The sequence below is a fragment of the Triticum aestivum genome, chromosome 2B (genome assembly GCF_018294505.1).
Source record: "Triticum aestivum cultivar Chinese Spring chromosome 2B, IWGSC CS RefSeq v2.1, whole genome shotgun sequence".
Lineage (NCBI taxonomy): Eukaryota > Viridiplantae > Streptophyta > Magnoliopsida > Poales > Poaceae > Triticum > Triticum aestivum.
The window spans coordinates 175,018,820-175,028,289 of record NC_057798.1 but is presented as its reverse complement, the minus strand read 5'-3'; the positions used below and the strand labels follow the sequence as shown (position 1 = coordinate 175,028,289).

Genomic DNA, 9,470 nt, shown 5'->3' with positions numbered 1-9,470 from the left:
AGGGTGTTAGAATTAGAAATAGAATTTTGTTGTAATCTCAACAAACTCCTTCTGCTTCTCTGTTACGTAGCTATCCTATCGATCCTGTAACCACCGCCTGCCCACAATCAATATAAACCACGCGGCTCCCTTACGAGGGAGTAGGAACGCTTCCATCTGACACTCCAAACGTGTCAGGGGATGTTCTGCATGAGGCAGCCTATTGGGCACAAAAAGTGGGAAGAGATGAGAACATGTGAGAGTAAAAGATGATAACAGTAGGGTCCACAGTATGGTTGGCATGAACTTTTGATCATGTGACGAAGAACTCATTTTTCCCATACCTAGCTGGATGCATCGGGGGCAGCAGCTGCCGCTGCCCCCATTGCTCATGCCCTTACCTCGCAGTTCCTTTACCCTGGTGGCCTCCGTCAGACCGTCACCCTGTATAAATACTCCCGCACCCCCTACACTGCACCGTGCATTTCACGCCCTCTTAGCTAGCTCGTGTCGCGCGTGATGGCCGCGCCATTTCTGCTCGTTCTTCTGCTCGTCGTCTCTGGGGGGGCTGCAGCGGGCGGCAACGACGAGGCGTGGCTTCCCCGGCTCGAGCTCCGAGGCATCGACGACCCGGGCCGTGGGCACGCGTCCGTCGGGCCGGAGGAGCCGGTGGTCATGGACGTTATTATCGCCACTGACGACGACGAGGCGGGCGAAACGCCCCTACTCGAGTTCCGTGGCATCGACGACTCGGGCCGTGGGCACGCGTCCGTCGCACCGGAGGAGCCGGTGTCCATGGCCCGTGTCTCCACGGACGACGACGAGGCGCCTCGGCTCGAGTTCCGAGGCATCGACGGCTCGGGCCGTGGGCACGCGTCCGACGCGCCGAAGCATCAGGTGTTCATGGACGTTATGTCCGCCAACGGATGCGCGAGGTTCGCGGGCCTCCTCGCCGCGAAGGCGAACACGGGCGAGATCTTCCAGTAGCGCCTCCTCGACGGACGCGGCCGCGGGCTCACTGTCTTCTGCCCCGACGACCTCGCGGTGGCGACGTTCATGCCCAAGTTCGACAGCCTGAGCGCCGACGACCAGCTCGCCGTCCTGCTTCACCACGGCGCGGCGACGTGCTACCGGAGGGAGCAGTTCCGGGCGTTCGACTGGGTGTCGGTGAGCTCGCTGGCTGTAGTTGTTTTGGCTGAAGCCGTGGACTGAACTCAAGAGGCTCGACAAGGTTTTGCGCTGCTGAACTGTTGCAGCTTTTCTGGTTCTTGATCCTTTTATTCAGGGAATGAAACTAACATGCAGCGATACTCGCTCAGGCTACCAGATCGTGCCATCCCACGACCTCGAGCGCACTCGCCACTCCTACTACGTCGCCGCAGATCGCACAGAACGCGTCTTGCGGCGCTAGCCAACTAACAAGCGAAATCAACGCTAACTGAATTAACTGAAACCTAGCTACAGCTGCCTCTGCAGCGTTATTCTGAACCTGACAAAACTGACAGAAAGAAACAGCAGGGTGCGGCAGGATTAGGCTAACAATTCACCCCCTTAAGCCTGCCACACCAATCTTCGCTCGCATCTCCACGAACTTGATCTTCCCCAGCGCCTTGGTGAGAATATCAGCGAGCTGTTCATCGGTGCTGACATGATCAACATCAAGCTTGTTCTCTTCTAAGCACTGACGAATGAAGTGGTACTTGATGTCGATGTGTTTGCTCCGATCATGGTGCACTGGGTTCTTGCTCAGGGCGATCGCGGATTTGTTGTCGATGTACAGCTGAAACTTCTCGACCGACCGCCCTGTCAGATCGGCCAGGAGGCGGCTGAGCCACACCCCCTGGCATGTTGCCGCCGCCGCGGCCACGTACTCCGCCTCGCAGGACGAAGTTGCCACCACCTTTTGCTTCTGTGATGTCCAGGTGACTATGCTCCCACTGAGGAAGAACACCACGCCGGATGTGCTCTTGCGGTCGTCCACGTCGCCGCCATGGTCACTGTCGCTGAAGCCGACGAGTGACGGAGCGCCGGAGCCCTTCTTGTAGCTGCACCCATAGTGCAAGGTGCCCCGGATGTACCTGAGGATCTGCTTCACCGCGGTCCAATGGCGCGTGCTAGGCGCCTCCATGTATCGGCTAGTCACTCCGACGGCCAGAGCGATGTCGGGCCGTGTGTTGACGAGGTAGCGCAGGCAACCTATGATGCTGCGGTATTCAGTTGCGTCCGCCGGCGGTGCCCCATCCTCCTTGCTTAGCTTGAGCCTCACCTCCATGGGAGTTTGGCTCGGGTTGCACCCGGCCATGCCGGCGCGCTCAAGCACCTTCTCGGAATAGCCACGCTGGCAGAGGGTGATCCCACCATGCTCCTGCTTTACCTCAATCCCAAGATAGTATGACAACAGCCCAAGGTCACTCATCTTGAACAAGCACTGCATCTCGGTCTTGAACGCTGCAATGTCATCGCCGTCTGTCCCCGTGATGATCAGGTCATCAACGTAGACGCCCACCAGCAGAAATGAGGTCTTGTTGCCGCGTATGTACACGGCATGCTCCAGGGGACTGCGCTCAAAACCGAGCTCACAGAGTGATGCGTCAAGCTTCGCGTACCATGCTCGTGGCGCCTGTCGCAGCCCATACAACGCCTTGCTGAGCTTGAGGACGCCGTGCGGGTTGTCCTTGTTGATGAACCCCTCTGGCTGGTGGACGAAGACCTCCTCCGCAAGATCGCCATTTAGGAAGGCCGACTTGACGTCCATGTGGTGGACTGACCAGCCGGCGTGCGCGGCGAGCGCGATCAGTACGCGCACCGTCTCCATCCGAGCCACTGGTGCGAATACCTCGTCGAAGTCCACCCCCTGGCGCTGGGCGTACCCCTTGACGACAAGCCTGGCCTTGTGCTTCACCACGTTCCCGTCGGCGTCTTTCTTCAGCTTGAAGACCCACTTCAACCCGATCGCTCGTGACCCAGTGGGCGGCGCCGCGGGTGTCCAAGTGTTGTTGTCAGCGATGGCCTTCATCTCCTCCTCCGTTGCTGCCCTCCACTCGGGGGAGGACAGCGCCTCGTCGACGCACACTGGCTCATCTGCCGTGGCGAGGCACAGCATCTCGTGTTCATCGTCGTCGAACGCTGGATCGGGCGCCTCTGGTGGAGTGGGCATGGGCTCGGTGGTGTTGTACACACTGGTAAGGCGCCTGTACCTCTGGACCGCGTCCGCGTCAACAGCGGCGTCCAGAGCACTGTCGTGTGAGCGAGGAGTGCGCCGGTCTCCTATTGGCGAGGGCGTGGCGATCGTTGGCATGGCAGCCGCCGGCGATGAGTTCCCGAGGTCATCGGGCGGTCCTGAGCTCCCGCCCATGTCGCCGGCGTCGACCAGCTGCTCTCCCGTCGCGGTGTTGTAAGTCACTGAGAAGGACGGTGATGGTGGCTCGCCACCGTTTGCAGAGCCGGCGTCAGCTGTCCATGGCCACGCGCGCCGTTCCTCGAACACCAGGTCGCGTGTGACGTGCACCCGCTTTGCCACCGGGTCATACACCCGATAGGCCTTCGAGCCCTCCTCGTACCCGACGAACACGGTGAGCACAGAGCGATCGGAGAGCTTTGTCACTCCGGGCCCTATCTTCTTCATGTGAGCCACACAGCCGAACGTGCGCAGGTGTTCGACCGTGGGGCTTCTCTTGTTCCAGGCTTCGTACGGCGTCACGCCGTTGAGGCTCCTGGTTGGAGCTCGGTTGAGGATGTAGACGGCGCACTTGACCGCCTCGCCCCAGAACATGGCCGGCATGCCCATGCCTTTCAGCATGCACCGGGCCATCTCCACCACCGTCTGATTGCGGCGCTCGACGACGCCGTTCTGCTGCGGTGAGTAGGGCGCGGTGGTGTGGTGTGCGATGCCGTTCTTCTCACAGTGGGCCTTGAACTCACCGGAGTTGAACTCGCCTCCCCTGTCCGAGCGGAACGCCCGCAGCCGACAGCTCTGCTTCGCCTCTGCGAGCGCTTGGATCTTCTTGAAACGGGAAAACGCCTCGTCCTTGGACCTGAGGACCTCAAGCCACATATATCTGCTATAGTCATCAACTACTAACAGGAAGTACTGATTACCGCCCGCTGTAGCTGGTCTTATCGGGCCGCAGAGGTCGGTGTGGACGAGGTCCAGAGCGCGCTCCGATCGGTGTGGGCTCGCGCGCGGGAACGCCAGGCGATGCTGCTTCCCGAGAGTGCAGCCGTCGCAGATCTCGTCGACGTGGTCGACCTGTGGCATCCCTCGCACCATGCCTTTCGTGGACATGGCCTTCACCGCCCGGAAGTGTAGGTGCCCGAGCCGTGCGTGCCACAGCCATGCGGGCTCGTCCAGCTTGGCCACCAGGCAGACTGGCATGGCCAGGTCCAGCCGCAACACGTACAGCCGGTTCGCCGTGCGTTTGACGCGGACGAGGAGTTGCCGCTGCTGATCGTACACGCACAGGTGTCCGTCCTCGATCACGGACCTGCAACCCTTCTCGTCAAGCTGCCCGAGGGAGATGATGTTGGCCCGTAGCTTGGGGATGTAGTACACGTCCGCAAGTACGCGCTGGTTGCCGTTCGCGCACCGGAACATGATGTTCCCCTTGCCCTTGATCGTGACGAGGGTGCCGTCCCCAAACCGCACGGAGCCGTGCACGGTGTCGTCGAGGCTGATGAACGCGTCGCGCGCCCCGGTCATATGGCTGCTGGCGCCGGTATCAAGGTACCAGACACCGCGCGCTCCAGTGGTGAACGGAACCACCCGCTCTTCGTTGAGGTAGACTGCCTGGGCACGAACTGGCGCCGCCTGCACCTTGTCCGTCGTGCCCGTAGCCTGGATCGGGTGTTCCCCCTCTTCGACGGTGGCCAGCAGGAGCGCGGGGGGCTCCACATCCGCCTCGGCCAGGTTCGCGGCTTCGCCCTGGTTCTGGCGATCGCGCTCTGCCCTCCTGCACTCCCTGGCCCAGTGGCCAGGAATGTTACAGTACCGGCACTTGCCCTTCCGTTTCCCTCCGGCGGGCCTCTTGCCGCCGTCGCCGCGCCCGCTGGGGCGCTCGCCGATGTGTGAACGTGGCCCGGAGAGAGCCTTGCCGCCCTTGTTGCCCGATGATGACGAGCCCTGGCCTTGATGCTGTAGGCGTGCGTGCCACTCCCTCTCAGTGAGGAGGAGTTCACCTACGCCGCGATCGACGTCATCCAGAGCGTAGCTCTCTTCAACGGAGCGCAGGCGCCCGCACAGCTCCTCAATAGAGAGGGTGTGCAGGTCGACAAAGGCCTCGATCGCCATGGCCATCTGCCTGAACTTGCGAGGCACCGCGCGGAGAAACTTCAACACGGCGCGGTACTCCGACACAGGGTCACTTAGCAGCTCCAGCTCGTTCACGATAGCAGTTAGGCGCAGGGAAAAATCCTCAATGGACTCACCATCACGGAAGTGGATTTCTTCAAACTCGCGTCGACGAGTCTGCGCCCTGGCCTCCCGGACGCGCTCGCTACCCATGCGCATCATGCGCAAAGTGTCCCACGCCTCCTTGGCCGAGTCCTTGCCAGCGAGGGCGCGGATCATCTCCGGAGGCACCGCGCGGAGCAGCGCGGCCAGCGCGGCGCGATCGTCGCGGTCGCCGTCGCCGTACTCCACGGCCTCCCACAGGCCCTGAGCCTGCAGTTGCACGCGCATCACCATGGCCCAGTCGACGTAGTTGGTGCGAGTGAGTGTCGGATATTGGGCAGAGCCGCCGCTCTCCCTCACCACTCGCTCGCGCACCACCAGATCACATGCCGTCCACGACGCGGCGGAGGCGAGTGCGACACCCTGCGATGGCGCGTCGGTGACTTGGAGCCGAGGCGTTGCGTGCCGTCGTCCCGCTGCTCGCTCCCACCTGCGCACTGCTGGACGCCATCGCCGTCGCCTTGCTGCTCGCTCCCGGCGCCGGTTTGCAGAACGGCGCCGCCGGTGCCATGCCGCGCCCCACGCCCTCCAGCCATGGATCTTTGAAGGCTCTGATGCCAATTGTAGTTGTTTTGGCTGAAGCCGTGGACTGAACTCAAGAGGCTCGACAAGGTTTTGCGCTGCTGAACTGTTGCAGCTTTTCTGGTTCTTGATCCTTTTATTCAGGGAATGAAACTAACATGCAGCGATACTCGCTCAGGCTACCAGATCGTGCCATCCCACGACCTCGAGCGCACTCGCCACTCCTACTACGTCGCCGCAGATCGCACAGAACACGTCTTGCGGCGCTAGCCAACTAACAAGCGAAATCAACGCTAACTGAATTAACTGAAACCTAGCTACAGCTGCCTCTGCAGCGTTATTCTGAACCTGACAAAACTGACAGAAAGAAACAGCAGGGTGCGGCAGGATTAGGCTAACACTGGCCACCGACGCGGCCACAAACAAGAGCCACGCCGTCACCATCCGCGGCGACGGGGACACGGTGCGGCTGTGGCCGTCGTGCGCGAGCGGCGCTGGGGTCAGGGTGACCAAGACGGTGTCCGAAGAAGCCCCCCTCGCCGTGTACATCGTCGACGCCGTGCTGCTGCCGAACCACCTGCGACAGAAGCTGGATGGCGGCGACGAGCGAGCTGGTGCGTGCAAGCCGTCCGGCGGCTATATCGACTGGCTGCACTCCTGCATCCCGGCCTGGGTAACGATACTCGTGACAGTGGGCAGCATGGTTGCCACCGTGGTCGGGTTTATCATCCGCCAGGACTGCTAGTTGCCGCACGATTCACTGAACAACAACAAGAAGAAGGCCGCTATGTTAGCGGTCAATTTATCTGGTTAACTTCAACTGCACTAGTGAATAATCCTCTTACATCTGTACGGCACTTTATAATTATGGTTGTGCGTGTTTGCACCGTTTAGCTCAGCACATAGCAGTATGTTGCTGCAGCATGCGCTTGTCGGTCCATGTCACTGTTCTGCGTGTGAGTTCGTGGTCTGCTGTTGCAAAATGTCAGAAGTCAAGAAAAAAGCAGTCAAATCATGCTATGAATAGTACTCCCTTCGATCCATAATACATATCGTGATTTTACTTTAAATTCAGAGGGAGTACTTACTTGAAGGTGTGCTATGAATTTGGCCCATAAACATGATCAATGCTAATATTTTTTGAAACGGATGATCAATGCTAAATTATTGTTTTGTTTCTCAAGTTAGCGAGCGCCGACTTTGTGGCATAAGTAGGTGGTAGCGCACGGGAGGACGAGGTCACACGCACGGCTAAGGTGGGTGTCAGTGCCAGGAGGTAGAGAGATCGATTTTCAAGATGGTTTTAAGTTGTGCACTCTTTGGCTTTATCGGCATAGAGGTGCATATTCAAGTCGTGTCCATGATATCTCAATTTTGCCATTGGTGCATGCCAAACATTTCTCCCTACACCGGTCGGTGTTCATGGGCCTTATAGCTGAGAGCTTGAGTTGTTCGATGATACGTTTGAGAGAGGAGATTCACTTGTTTTCTTCCTAGTAAAATCTTCCTAAACGAATTTGAAATACATGAAATCTTTTGGTTAACACTTCCCTTTAAATTTCGAGGAATATTCATTACAATTTGAAATGAATGTGTATTGTGTGTGAAATTAAGAAATACTCAAAAATGTCCATTGTGGGGTGGAGGGATTATTTCGTGAAGCAACTGCAAGATCTCTATAAATGCAATTGAAATGTTTGATTTTGAAAAATGTGACACTAAAATGTGTCTCAAGCATTTCTAGGATGCAACCGATGAATTTATGTAAATGCATTCTGAAAACATATGAAACAGAAAATGTTGGATATATGAAATGCAACCAGAAACATTTACGTAAAATGCATTTCGAAAATGTATGTAACTAAAATGTATTTAAAACATGTCCAGAAGTGCATGAAAGTATGGTGCATGTTTGTGTGATCAATTGAATGTGAGTTAATCATGACTGGAATTTGTATGTTTCATATATTGTATATTTTTAAAATATCACATACTTTTTAAATTTCATGAACAGTATTTAAATGTCAAAAACATTTTTTTCTAAATGCTTTCAGCATTTTTAAAAACTTATACTAACAATGATTTTACACTGTGTTATTTTTTTTCAAATTCACGGTTTTATTTTGTAATGTCAATTTAAGTTTCAGAATACATGTATTTAGAATATTTCAGGAAATATGAACGAAAAAAAAGGAAAAACAAACAAATAAGAAAACATAGAAGAAAAACGAATTAACCTGCAAGGTGCTACTTGGGCTGGCCCATTAGTAGCGACACTGGCCACTCTGTCATGATCGTTTTTTTCTTCTCTTCTTGTATTAGTTGGTTTTTTTCCGAAATAAACTAGTTGCCATTTTTACGGAGCTGGATATTTAAAAGCCTACTGAAAATAAAATTAATTTTTGGAAATTATTCAATATGAGTTTTCAAAAAAGTTCAGTGCATATGAAAAAAGTTAATAATATATTAAAAATAACCATTGATTAAAAAAGTATTCATTGTATATGAAATAAACGTTCATCATGTACTTAAGAAAGATCACCATAAATTAAAAAATGTGCAATGAATATTTCGAAAAATGTTTAGTGTATATTAAAAATGTTGATGGTATATTAAAGAATCGTTCAACGTGCAGTAAACAAATCTTAAAAAAAGAACAAAAGAAAAAAATAGAAAAAAGTAACTACAGTAGAAGAAGCGAAAAAGTAAACGCAAGAAAAGCGCCGAGTAGGATCCACCCACGAAATAGATAATTCTTCTATGCAACATAGGCTGACCCATTTTGGGTTTTGATGGATTTTTTCTTCTCTGTTTCTTCTCATCTGGTTTTGTAGTATTCATCATTTTTTTCTAGTATTGTTATGGAACTATGACAAAAATAATAAGAAAAGTGCTTGAAAATAAATCTAGTCATTTATAAAGACATAAACATTTTTCAAAATATGTTTTATTTCCTAAATACATGTTTCAAACATAGGAACATTTTTTACAAGTGAAACAAACATTTCTGTAAAGACATAATTATTCCACGCTATCAAATCAAACGCGGATAAGAGCTGCGTTGAATTACACATGCACAACTAAGACCCGTGTATTCACTTTTGAATTTATAGGACGCAGTTGACACACCTTAGGTAATTTGTTAGACATATCCTGCATTTTGTTCATTCCGATATCAGATATGCATTGCATGTCGCGGTTTCTAAAGATATAGGGCATCTCTACTAAACTCCAAGTGTCTCTCATTTTGCATTCCACAACAAAATTCAAAATAATGCACAAACTTAGGAAAAACCTTTCTTATACTATCTATTTAAAGAAACCCATTGGGATATTCAACTACTAAAAAAGGGAGACTAAAAAGACATCTAAGCCCATGGTTGGGTTTCAGATGATGTATGCATAGTGGGACCGATAGTTTAATCAAGTATTCTACACATGATTATTCCCAAATTGTAAAAAGAATGTAGGTTAGAGACACCTCACCCCAACACGTATGAAATAACGAGGGGACGCAAGA

General features: G+C 53.4%; 1 pseudogene; it reads left to right on the top strand.

Annotated features, from left to right (window-relative positions):
* Positions 1-498: 498 nt before the first annotated feature.
* Positions 499-6,950, top strand: LOC123040981 (uncharacterized; annotated as a pseudogene).
* The last annotated feature ends 2,520 nt before the right edge of the window (positions 6,951-9,470 follow it).